Source organism: Mandrillus leucophaeus, unplaced genomic scaffold (genome assembly GCF_000951045.1).
Source record: "Mandrillus leucophaeus isolate KB7577 unplaced genomic scaffold, Mleu.le_1.0 Scaffold156, whole genome shotgun sequence".
NCBI classification, from domain to species: Eukaryota; Metazoa; Chordata; class Mammalia; order Primates; family Cercopithecidae; genus Mandrillus; species Mandrillus leucophaeus.
In genome coordinates this window covers 2,950,288-2,964,277 of record NW_012101543.1, presented here as the reverse complement: position 1 = coordinate 2,964,277, position 13,990 = coordinate 2,950,288, and the positions used below count along the sequence as shown (strand labels likewise).

The 13,990-nt window shown below is 35.8% G+C and overlaps 1 long non-coding RNA gene across 1 annotated transcript in view; it reads right to left on the bottom strand.

The window, feature by feature from the left end:
- Positions 1-12,157: 12,157 nt before the first annotated feature.
- Positions 12,158-13,990, bottom strand: part of LOC105536174 — a 73,488-nt gene continuing 71,655 nt past the window's right edge. Inside the window, exon 2 of the long non-coding RNA XR_001005551.1 lies at positions 12,158-13,826. This is a non-coding gene — a long non-coding RNA (uncharacterized LOC105536174). The remainder of the gene's footprint in view (positions 13,827-13,990) is intronic.

Sequence of the window (13,990 nt, the reverse complement as noted above, 5' to 3'; positions counted from 1 at the left end):
CCTTCATTTTACACACTCCATATCCTTAGGTGGTTCAATCCATTCCTTATTAATCTTCTTATCATTCAATAACAATATTGATGTTTTAACTAAACCTATACTTTCTAAATCTATTGCTCTGATAATATTAGTATTATCATAATAATTATTATTTTGTTGTGTAGAGCCCTATATCCACTTTTTGCTTCTCAACAAAAGGAATATCCTATCTATATTTCAAACTTAAGAGGTCCAATCTTTATTCCCAATTAAACCTGTTTTTCCCCTGAAAATGTCTCATCTCAAACACAATTCAAATGCCAGAGAGAATCGTTCTCCCTCTCACATTCGCCCACCATCCCAGTTTATCAAACCTAACATTCTATACCTTAACTTACGTTGTATCGATCTATCTCTATTTCTGCTGCCACAGTTTAAAATCCTTGTCCCGTTTTCAACTGTACTATTTCAAACATTAAGGAATCTATGCCCCATCTCCTCCTCCTTCAATTTGTCCTCCACACTGCTGCAAGTTTCTCTCTCTAATAAGCAGTTTGTCCTGGTCTGCCCCCTACTGAAACCCTTAAAAATGACCCTCACCAAAGCCTGCAGGATTGTCTGTGTTCCTTAGCACGAGCACAGATGTGCCTTCCTCATCTGCCTGTGCTCCCTGCCCCTAAGCACCTCACACTGAATACTCTAGCAGCACTGAATGACCTGGTCCCTGAAGATATCTATAACCTTTTGGTCTTGCCGTTCACTCTTGTCTAGAGTGCCACGCATCCCTGCTTTTCTACTTAGCAATTTCTGTTCAAAGAAACCATGCTTAGCAAATGCTTACTCATCCTTCAAAACCCAACACAGACATAATCTGCTCTGAGAAGCCACCCACTCTCATATCCTTGGGCAGAAGAAATCATTCCCCATCCATGCCACTGCACACAATACACATACTTCTCTCTCACTGCACGCCGCACCTGCTCCAGAGGGATCAGTCACCGTCTTTGAAGATTTAGGTCACCTGGGTCTGGAATGTGTAAATAATCTCATGTTTATTTCACTATCTGACATAAATGATATTCTTATAGACCCTACTTCCCCTTTGTGGTAGATTAGGAGTTGTCTGAATTCTTAGAAATCTAGTATAGGTACTGGAACAAGACTGAAAACAATTCTTCAGTTTAGAGATTAAGAATTTTGGAGTTACATAGATCTGGGCTTAAATTCTAACTCTGCCACTTTCAGTCTTCGTGAACTTGAAATTAAAAAAAGAAAAAAAACCTCACTCTTCCCATGTATTCCTCTTTGTGAAATGGGAGTATCTTCCCTGTAGATGCTGTGAGGATATGTTTGATGAATTTATGAATATACTGGTCATGCAACATTTCAAAAGTTATAAATATTTAAGATTAAAACTAAACTAGTGAGCATGGATTGATTTTTCTTTCTTTCTTTTTTTTTTTCTTCTTTCATTCGAGACAGGGTTTTGCTCTGTCGCTCAGGATGGAGTGCAGTGGCACAATCTTGGCTCACTGCTACCTCCGCCTCCTGGGTTCAAGCAATTTTTGTGCCTCAGCCTCCTGAGTAGCTGGGATTACAGGCACCCATCACCATGCCTGGCTAATTTCTGTATTTTTAGCAGAGACGAGATATCACCATGTTGGCCAGACTGGTCTTGAACTCCTAGCCTCAGGTCATCAGCCCGCCTCAGCCTCTCAGTGTTGGGATTACAGGCGTGGGCCACCACATGCGGCTGATTAATTTTTCAAAACCTTACTTACATTTACTTGAAAGTAATGTTTTAACAGATGCCTTATATTTTTGTTTCTCTTTCGACTTTGGTTGATAGCTGCCCCATGTTTAAAATCTTTTTTTTTTTTTTTTTCCCGGATGGAATCTCGCTCTGTCTCCCAGGCTGGAGTGCAGTGGCATCATCTCAGCTCACTGCAACCTCTACCTCCTGGGTTCAAGCGATTATTCCACACGATCCCAACTGTGACAAAGACTTAGCAGATGTGACTGAATTACCAAAGTCACCAACATTGTGGTAATTTGTTACAGTAGTCATAGCAAACTAATACAAGCCTCCGTTAAATAAAATTTATAGGAGGTCATTGATTTGAACTGAGCTCCTGCATTAGGCTCAACAGACCAAACCAAAATGGAGTTACTCATGCTGAAGTTCACACCACCAAGCTAAAACTAAGTTGTTTATCTGACCTTCCAAGAAATCAGGAGAGGAATGGAGATAATAGCCGAATCCCCAAACAGGTCAATTTTAGCCGGCATGATAAGGCAGTACCTCCTGCTTTGAACTTTATAAGGAAAGTAACTTTGGAACAACCAATCTGCTTTTTGTTCTCTGATTCGGCTTTCTTCAGCCTTTTTTGGTCAATAAAACCAACCTCCTCTGCTCAGTTCATCACAACACTCAATTCTATTTTATAGGATGAGGTCTTACCTGATTCTAGAATTGCAAACAAAAGCCAATTAAGATCTTTAAAATAAATTTTTTGTGACTAGGTCATTTGATATCTTCTATTGACTTAAAACAATAGAAATTTATTTTCTCTCAGCTCTAGAGGCCAGAAATCAGGCCAAAATCAGTTTTAACGGGTAGAAATTAAGGTATTGAGAGGGATTCCATAGACTGTAAAGGAGAATAAGTTCGCGTTTGCCTCTTCCAGCTTCTGCATGCCTTGGCTTGTGGTCCCATGACTCCATCTCTGCCTCAGGAGTCACACTGCTCTCTGAAATCTCCCTCTGTCCACCTCCCCTTCTAAGGACACTTGTGACTGCATTTGCCACTGCCCTCCCCACCAAGATCAAGGAAAATCTCATCTCAAAGTCCTTAATTTAATCACATCTGCTAAGTCTTTGCCACAGAAAGTAGCCTTCACAGGTTCTGGGATCAGATTATCACTACACACCCTGAAGTGGGGGAATATTATTCAACTTTGTGGGGGTAGGGTATGTGTCATAAAACCAAAGAACAAAGTGTAAGGGCAACTCTCTATCTTATTCATATCTTTGGTATATCTGTAATATTTTTACAATAATTATTTCATACTTTTTAAGTATTAAAAACAAGAAAAAGAATAAAATGTAATATTCCTCCATAAACCCTAGACAACACCCCCATAAGCCTTAAAAACCATGGCTAGGTTTCATGTTAATGTCTAGATTTACAGCAGCAACTCTACTGAACATCATTGTTAAAATTTATAAACAGACCAACTCTTCAAATAAAAAAAAAAAATGCTTCCTTATTAACTCTTTATAAAGTGGAGAAAAGGCAGTAAAAATGACAATGTCTCTGACCAACCAGGAAACATAAACACTGATTAAGTCTCCCAACACTCCCATCCTTTGCTCTATAATTTCTACTTCTTATTAACCTTAGTAATCCATCTCCCAGATAAATTTGGCTGGCTAGCTATTAACTACTGCACTTCTTCCTTTCCTGCCTCTGACAACCTGACCTCAAAGGAAAAATATGTTTTCGATATATACTTAAAAATCATACTTTCTTACTGACTTAAATGATAATTTCAGATATTTATTCTCAAGGAAAATGTATAGCTCCAAAAAAATTATGCATATATCTAAAACATACCTTTCTGACCAAAAAAAAAAAAAAAATCATAGCTCATCTGGAATGGAAAATAACCCAAAGATGTGTGCTGGACAGCAGACAAGCTGTACACCAGACATCAAGAAGAATGGGAAAAGATCCCGACTCCTAAAATCCAGAACCTCTTTCACTGGGAATCACTCATGTTAAATGACAGCTAGGGGGAGAAGTTCCATTTGTATTAATAAGTCACAGGTCCTCTGTTCTGGATTTACAGTCTTTTACCTTTACAAAGTAGATTTCGGACTTACACTTTTAAAAATGTCAGAAATAAAAATCTCTGAATATGTGTAGCATTTTACTAAGACATACCAGGGGACTTCAAAAACTTGTGGAAAAATGAAACTAAAAGATAAATATTATAAACTAATCCTTAACATAAACTCCATTAAGGTTAAAACACTTCTATAAATGAGAATACCAGCCATTTAGTCCATCCCTAAATAACTGAGAGTCCTAAGAATTTAACCATGTCAATGTAGTCTTTTTCACATTATTAACTGAATACAAATGGACATCCTTTAAAATCTTTAAAGATTTTTTAACATTAGGAAACAAGAAGTCAGAAGAAGCCAAATCAGGATGATGAGATGGATGCCTCATGACTTCCCACAAAAACTCTCATAAAATTCCTTTGTTTGATGAGAGGAATGAGCAAAAGCATTGCTGTGGTGGAGAACTCTGTGAAGATGATTTCCCAGACATTTCTACTAAAGCTTTGACTAACTTTCTCAAAACGTTCTCATAATAAGCAGATGTTATTGTTCCTTGGCCCCTGAGAAAGTCATAACAAGCAAAACGCTGTGAGCATCTTTCAAAATTGTTGCTGTGACCTTTGCTTGTGACCAGTTCACTTTTGCTTTGACTAAACCACTTCCACTTCTTGGTAGCCATTGCTTTGATTGTACTTTGTTTTCAGGACCATACTGGTAAAGCCATATTTCATCTTCTGTTACAATACTGGTAAAGCCATATTTCATCTTCTGTTACAATTCTTCAAAGAAATGCTTCAGGATCTTGATCCCACTTGTTTAAAATTTCCACTGGAAGCTCTGCTCTTCTTGAGCTAATCTGGGTGCAACAGTTTTGGCACTCACTGAGTGGAAAGTTTGCTCAACTAATTTTTCAGTCAGATTTGTGTATGCTGAACCAATCAAACTGTCTGTGGTGGAGGTTCCTATTTCTGCTGTTAACTGTCAGTCTTCAATTAGGGCATAAACAAGATTTTTTTTTTCCTTGAAAACTGATGTGGATGGTCTGCTGGTGCAAGCTTCATCTTTAACATTGTCTTGTCCCTTCCTAAAATGAGTTATCCATTTGTAAACTGCTGATTTCTTTGGAGTGTTGTCCCCATAAACTTTTTGTGAATCATCGATGATTTTACCATTCTTCCACCCAAGCTTCACCATAAATATGATGTTTATTCTTGCTTCAATTTTAGCAGAATTCATGTCGCTCTGATAGGAGTTCTTTTCAAACTGATGTCTTATCCTTCTTAGTGCCTCAAACTAGGTCCTGTTCAGACATGCTACAACACATTCACAAAAGTTGGTGTAAAAAAAATTTATGAAATCCATGCATAGTTTTAACACAATATCCATTTTCCATAAATTTTTGAAGTCCCCTCATATTTTTCACTATTTCTCTCTGAATTGCATATTTAATTTCTCATACTTTATTTTGAGATAAATATGGCTACTAAACTACCAAAATATCAAGTCTATACTAAGCTTAATGGAAACTCGATCTATCTTCATTCTCAGGGACAATCATATTGATGTCAAATATTTGAGGCCAACATTCGATCTGCAGAGTACCCTGGGATCAAGAAACCGGCCCAACTCAGGCTCTTAAGTAGCTAAGAATAGGAGGTCTTGCCCCTAGATGTATTAATATTTGTATCCTCTCTTTTTGTAATAAACAAGGATTTAAGAACATGTACAGTCACTAGGTTACAGCAAAGAAAACTGCTATTTAAATTAGGTTTCAAATTTCACTGGAGTGCCAAAAAATGAAAGTTTAGTTGAAACTGAATCCAACTATCAGTATTTCAAAATACAATTTAAGAAAAAGTCCCCTAAAGTAGGTGGGTGGGCCAGTGGAGCCGACAATAGGTATTCTACTTCCATGACTATGGTGTGTTTCAATGAAGAGGCAGAAGGTTTAAATTCAAGTGAAAAGATAAACTTTTTTTTTTTTTTTTTTTTTGAGACAAGAGTTTTTGCCCTATTGCCCAGGCTGGGGTGCAAATGGCATGATATCGGCTCACTGCAACCTCCGACTCCTGGGTTCAAGCGATTCTCCTCCTCAGCTTCCTGAGTAGCTGGGAGTACAGGCACCTGCCACTACGCACAGCCAATTTTTGTATTTTTTAGTAGAGACAGAGTTTCACCATGTTGGCCAGGCTGGTCTCGAACTCTTGACCTCAGGTGATCCACCTATCTTGGCCTCCCAAAGTGCTAGGATTACAGGCATGAGCCACCGCACCTGCCTAGATAAACATTTATTGAATGCCTACTTTGTGACTAACACCATGCTAGGTTCTTTAACTTTAAGAGAATGAGTGGAAACTTGTGAGAATTATCAAAATCTTTACTCGGTTGCTATTTTATTATAAATCTTTCATGTTGTATTCATTGCCTACACTCCTAGTGTAATGTACACTCCTAGTGGCTTTCAAAAATGCCATTTTAACTTACATATCTATGACACTCAACTTATCTACTAATTATACATTTTACATCTCATCACCCTGTAATTCTAAGATTACAAAATATAAGATAAAAAGCAAACTGACAATTTTTCCTTTATTTATCCAGATATTTTAATATAGAAATTCATAGTTAAAATTACTGAAATGCTTGCCAAATGTTTAATATTATGTATTACAGTTCTTCCTTTCAAAAGTAAACCATATGCCAGAAAAAATTAAGTTCCAGGGTGAGGTTCTGAATAAGATATTAAAGGGTAAGAAGTTCTGCTATGAACAGTCCTTTATGGTCTGTTATTCGCCAAACGTACTTGACCACAAAATCCATTTTCATCTACCACTACTTAGGATCTTTAAGCACTACTGAGATTCATCAAAATTAAGGAAATAAGTGTTCCTTAATGGGTAGATGTTAAGTTAAATGAGTAGATAAATTTAATGATTTGGAAATGAATAAGATATATAGGTATATGCTTAATATCTAGAAACCTGGCAAAGAGACCCTTGTCATCGGTAATTTTTCTTTCTGTATTCTTCTTACATTTTCCCAGTATTTCTCCACACATTTCTTTAACAGATCTTCTATTCATTATTTCTCTTCTATTGATCTATGAAGATTTATGATTAGAGTATCTGGGACTAAATAAGTAAGAGAAAATAGTATAAAATAATATAACAGTATAATCTTGCCATGAAAATTTTGTGACCATCCAGTCTGCAGTGAATATGGGAGAAAGAAGTTAAAACCACATCTGTCACCATTACATAATACACATGGAATATGTATTTGTGAGATTAGTTTCAAAGACTACAGAGGACTTTATAGATTTTATGCACTTGAGATATTTCAGTTAAAAAAATTTAATAGAATTTGGAGAAGCAATACTTGTTTGTTTTCTTCCCACAATGGCTATTAGTGAATGACTTATCCCCTCATGAATCTTTGTCACAGTCTGTGAAATAATTTTATTACTTCAGAAACTATAAATGAACCACTTTATCGCCATGGTAAAGTATTATACTAAAAGTAGGTAGAAATAAATAAGGTAGGCATCATGTGCAAGGTCAAACAAGTGAGTCAGTGTAAAGAAGTGGGAATAGATTTCTTGAGTCCTGTCACCCAGTCCTCATCTCTAAACGCTAACCCTCCCTTTTCATGAATATATAAGCTTAAGTATACACCCACCTCCTTCACAAGTGCCAATCCTGGAAAATGGCATAGTGGGGGAAGTTCACAAAATGAAGATATTTCAGGAAAGCCTCACATAATTGCCTGGCATTTGAAGGTACTAAGCTTTCAGTAGTCTCTTCCTATTGTTCCCACCCCCCACATCATTTTTCTAGACCTCTTTAAAGCACCTTATATGTCTCAAATTCTCTACCTGACATTATGTGTACTAACAAACATGATTTTCCCTGAAGGAAATAAATATGGTAATTTTATGCTTTTTCTTCAAATCTTCAAAAAATATAATGTTGTACCTTCAGCAGAGTAATGCTATTTTAATCTCCAGGAGAAGACTCTGAATATTTGGTTGCCAAGTTTACCGATTATAAATACATAATCAAAATTGTGTTCATCATGAAATAACAATGTATAGATTTTAAATATTATATAACATTATAAGAGCATAATATGGAGAAAATGCACAAAAATATCCCCCTTTAACTTCATGGTAAAACATGAACACTTCGGTTTTTTTAAAAATCACAAAACATTTAAATAAGATTATCTTCCTATTGATCACTCATTGATAATATGAGCTCAGAGAAAGTAACAGCCTAAACTGGCAAAACTATTATCATGCAACACTTACGTAGCTAATTCAATAAATTAAGATAGAATTCTAAATATGAATACAGAATAACTGTAACACCTTATATTTTACAAAATGTTGTCAATTTCATTTCATTTTAGGATAGTGTAAATGATCAACTGTATTACAAAGCAAACTTTCATTTTTGAACCACCTTTTTAATAATATGTATACATATAACTGTAATACACCCTCTCATTTTCTTTAAAGAATTTTTGATCTTTCTTACCTATTACTTTGGTAGATACAGTATAGAAATGTGAAAGCAAAAACTGTAATTTCATTTAAGATGTAAGAACAAAAATGCTAAACTGTCCAAAAAGACAAATCCTGAAGTATCTCGGCACATAAATCTGCCAGCATTATTCAGCACAAGTGAGCAAAGAAAATTTGTGGAGAACATGAGAAAGTATCATCATAGCAATTTATGAACTTGTCACCTCAGAAATGTACTGGAAATATTTCAGAAGAATAAGATTTAGACTGCAGAAACAATTTTCTCCCAATCTCAGCTAAGTTACTTGCTACATAAAGCTTCAGCACAGTACAAAAAAGCAGCAGATACAAGTAAAGACATAGACTAGCTAGGAATAACTGACCGATTAGAGCAAAATAGAAGAAAACAGCCAATTAACTCACCAAATAGCCTTTTGCTAAAAATCTGCGTTCTTTTCTTTGTCTCAGGCTTCTGGTTTCTAAAGACAAATTACATGCTTTCTGACAGAATGATGACAAAGGGGCACACCGTGATCTCTTTTCTGCTCTTTCCACTATAAGAAAACTGAACCACACCGCAGTCTCCAAGAGTAAGTACTTCATATGAGCATGCTCAGTATCTAATTTAAATGACTTGGTATTTCATCTCAGCATGTGATGACCTACTTCCAAATAAACTCAGAAAGCTGCAAATGTAATAAAGATCATTAACTGACAATACAGAACTACTAAATGATAACTGATTTGTTTTTAACCTCATAATTTTTGTGGTTCATTTAACTGGAAATGATTATTTCTACAAGTTTATTAAATAACAAGTCCTTAGGTTTCAATATAGAATTAACTATGTCAACATAAGAATCCCAAAATGCTAGAATGAATTGAAAGTTGCAAAACGTCCAAGATGTGATCCCAAAATGTAAATAGGACCATTGATAAATTAAACAAACTATAAACTACCCTTATTTCACTTTTCAATCTCTTATTCTGTCCTCTTGCCTGTTCACCAAGTAAAACAATCTGAAAACTATGCAGTGGTATTTTAATTTCTCCTTTGGAAACATTAATAAAGACTAATAAACTGAAATGTTCAATGTATTTATTAAAATGTTTGCTATCTTCAAACTATGGTGATAGGATTTTTATCTGTTGTTTACATATTAAATAATTGAGTTATAAATTATACGTCACCCAAATACTGATAAACCTATAAAAAAGTCTTTAAAGAATGTTGTATTTTTGAGAAACAGTTTTACAAAAATGCCACAAAAACCAACCAAATATTCTGTGTATGCATATTTATGCCATCAAATACATAATTCACCTAGTTTGTTAAGTAAATTGCTGCAAAGGCCATTAGTTTGGGATGATGAAAATATGGTCAAGAAGTTTTTTCCTCTGCTCCATTTTAATCTTCCTCCATAAATCTAGATCTCGTACAGCCCCACTAAAACCAGCTAGACAACTCTTTCACATCTACTTCCCACTTTCACCTTGGGTAGATGAGCAAAAATAGGAAGTGTCTGAACACTTGACATGCACCCCGCTCAGGATAGCAAGTCACTGACAGAATGGGGCTGACCCATCTTTAAATGGGCCCATATGCTAATCACAGCTTTTCCCTTCTTCCCAAGCCTTCCTGGTCACCTCTTATTACTTCCCTATTGTAAATCACCCTTCTATATAAATGTCTCATTTTTGAGAACAGTAGCCTCACAGTCCTCTACCCTCCTGCCTCCTGACAGGTAGGGTGTGGGAAGGCAAGAAGACATAGGAGATAGGCATCCCATGGGAACAGCTAAGCTAAGGCCCTTCCTGAGACAAGGTTATAAAAGGTCGCACAAATTAAAATGTGTCAATACGCATATGTTATGTGTCTCTAAGTACTGTATGTATGGGGGGGTAGTTCTGTACGAAGAATAAGTTACCTACAGTACTCAAAGAAAGCTCTATGATTCCTAAATGAGAAAGTGAAAACTCTTCACTAAAAAGAAACAAATAAAAAATCTAACTGTGATCTATAACTATTATTTGAGAACATGTTATATATGAGTTACGGTACACTGCAATGCACAATGGGAACAAAAATGAGTACAACTATCTCTGCTTTTAAAGAGTTCAACTAATAGGAATGACCAGGCAAGAGTACATATAACTAAGTATTACAGTAAAAGACAGTTGCTTTAGTGTCCTAGAGAACTTACAGGAAAGAGATGAAGCATTCTAAGGAAGGCAATTAGTAAGTTCTTTATGAGAGGGGTGAACTTTCTGAAATGCCTAGATGAATACTAAGGATCTAGACTAGACAGGAGAGAGAAAGAGGAGGAAACAGCCAGGTCAAGGCTGAGATGTGGCACAGTGGAGGACCTGGGAACTGGTGGTGTGGAGACTGGAGACCTTGTGGTACTGACAATGTGAATACTAGAAAGTGACGGCTGTCAACACTGGGAAGAAAGAAAGAGATAAAAACTAATTATTCTGAGATGGAATCTGGAAGCAGATGGCAAGAAGTGTTCTAGACCCTGGAAAATAGAAGAGTGAGGGAGTTAACTCTAAGAAACAGATAGATACAAAAACAGGTAAATGAAGACAGGTAAAGAGGCAGTAATTCCAGTCACATTGGCATAGTACTTACTCATTTCAAATTCACTGTATGAATTCCTCCATATCACTAAACTGCTCTCTAACATGCATTTCCTGTCTCCCATCCATCCAACTTCAGTGTTCTGATTTAAAATTGAGATCTTGTAATTACATATATCCCTTAAACCTGAGGCCTTCTTTTTTAAATCCTTATATATCACTTATTCTTCAACTTACTGATTTACCCTTTCTCTACCAGTAAAACCTGATATAGTGTTTCCCAAATACTACCCGTGAGAATGAATGTTTAAAAACTCAACCAAAGATATAACTTATTTCTATGACAACTGAGTATCCTCTGAAGACTTTATACAGTGTTAGTGCATTTGTCCCACTGCATGTACATACATGAGATGGGTGGATCTTGCTCATGACTTAAATGTATCTGCCTTCCATTTGATACCTAACCAAAGGGAGGGAATGGGAGGAGCAAGACTGGAAATGAATACATGAGCCTTGTACGGCAATTATCATTATCACATCGTTATCACCCAGAGACCACAGTTTGTTAGGGTTCAAAATTGGTGTTTGTACATTCTATGGGCTGAGTCTTGCACTGCAATCTGTTGTTGTTTTGTTTACCATTAGGTTATAGCAGAATCATCTGTGAAGCTGGAGAACAAACACACACATGTACTTCCCAGGGTCCAGAAACCTTTCAACCTGACCCATCAGTGGAGCCAGTCTGTAAAATCTCCCTAAAGTTTGAGTTTGCTCTGATTAAGAGCCACTCCTCTAGATGCTCACCAGTTCACAGCCTTTCAACTTATGAGTCTTGTTTTAAGGTGATGAATGATAGCTAGCACTTATAGAATGTCTCAAATATATGGCTTCATTTAATATTCACAAATCCTCATGTAATAGATTTTATTAATATTCTACCTGGTAAACAAATCTGGATACAGAGACTCAGAGGCTTATTCTGTGTCACACAGATAAGTGAATAGAATTGAAATTTGGACCCAGATTTTGGAATTTTTTTGTGGTGATAGAAACCCATGGTCTAAATGTGATCTAAAAGGCAGTGAACTCAGGAGGCAAAACTACTGAAAATAATTTTCAATAGTAAAGAAATATGGAGACAGGTAGGGGAAGAGTGGGGAGTAACTGTGAAGGGAATAATTAAGAATGAACAAAAAGTAATGAACCCGAGGCAAGTGGTACTAACTCAGCTTTTATTTAGTTTTATTGCAGTACAATTCACATTTCACTAAACCCACCTATGGTTAAGTGTGCTGTTCAGTGACTTTTAGTGAATTTACAGAGTTGTGCAACTATTACCACATCCAGTTTTATAACATTTCTATCACCACAAAAAAATTCCCTCATGTCCCATTTACAATCAATCTCCACATCCACCACCAGCCCTAGGCAACCACTGATTTGTTTTGTCTCTATAATTTGCCTTTCTGGGAAATTCACAAAAATGGAATTATACAATGTGTAGTCTCTGTGTCTGGCTCCTTAGCATCAAGGTTTTAAAATTCGGTCATCGTATACCATTTATCAGTCAATTTTTTTTTTTATTGCTGGGTAGTTTTACTGTATTGATAGCACATTTTGTCTATCCATTCACAGTAGTTGACAGACATTTGCACTGTTAGGCGATTATGAATAATGCTATCAACATTTTAGTACACATCTTTGTATGGACACGTTTTCATTCTTCTTAAGATACTTAAGTAGTAGAATTGCTTGGTCAACTTTACAATTAATTTTTTCCAGAGACTGCCAATCTCTTTCCAAAGTGGTTGTAACATTTTATATTTCTATTACCAGTGTAACAGAGTTTGAGTTTTTCCACATCCTCTGCAATACTTGATATTGACAGTCTTTCATTATAGCCATTCTAGTGGGTTCCTCAGTGTGGTTTTAATTTGCAGTCTGCTAATGTTTAATGACGCTGAACATCTTTTCATGTGCTCACTGGCTATTTGAGTATATTCTCTTGTGAAATATATTTAAAATTTTCCCCCATTTAAAAAATTGAGCTGTTTGTCTTTTTATTATTGAGTTGTAAAAGTTCTTTATATATTCTGGCTATGAGTTATTTGACAAATATGTGATTTGCCTGTATGTTCTCCCAGTCTGTGACTTGTCTTTTCATTCTCTTCAGTGTCCTACATAGATAAAGCAAAATTTCTAAATTTTGATGAAGTCTAGTTTACCAATTTTTTCTTTTATAAATATTTAATTATATCTAAGAAATCTTTGCCAGACCCAATGTCACAACCTTTTTTCTAAAAGTTTTATACTTTTTGTTTTTACATTTAAATCAATAAATCCACTTAATTTTTGTGCATATGATTACAAGGGCCTAAGGTTTTTAAAAATTTTTTATGCTTACATATAGCTATCTATCTAATTATCATAACATCATTTACTGAATCATTCATTCTCCCCCAATGAATTCCTTGGACACTTCCGTCAAAATTCCTTCCTTGGTTTTGGAAAGAAGAAATAGCAAGCAAGGAAAGGGTTAAGAAAAATGAATGAAGATACAGACAGATTTGGATTGAAGAGGAAGAAAAAGCTAATGAAGTTCATGGCTGATAGTTTCTATTTTCTTCTCCAAGGTATGATCTGCGAGGAATGAGGAAAAGAGGAGTGAGACAAGCATTCTGAGGTGAGTAATCAAAGATCTGGAACATTTGTTATGAGGAATAGGAAAGCTACTGGATAATGAAGACAATTAGTTTAGAATATGCTGTTTTGTCAACTAGTAATCGTCACCAAGAAGTGAAGCTAGTCATAGGCCTGCATACAGATACTGGAACTTCCATTAAATCTTCTATTCTCAGGAAGAATGAAAACGAAATCTATTCAGCTGGAAGGATAAAAGATTAAAAAAAATTTTTTTAATGTTTAAAATTTTTTTATTGGTACATAATATTTATGCATATTTAAGGGGGACAGGTGATACTTTTGTTGCCGCATGGAAACGATAACGATCAACTCAGGTTATTTGGGGGGATCCATCACCTCAAGTAC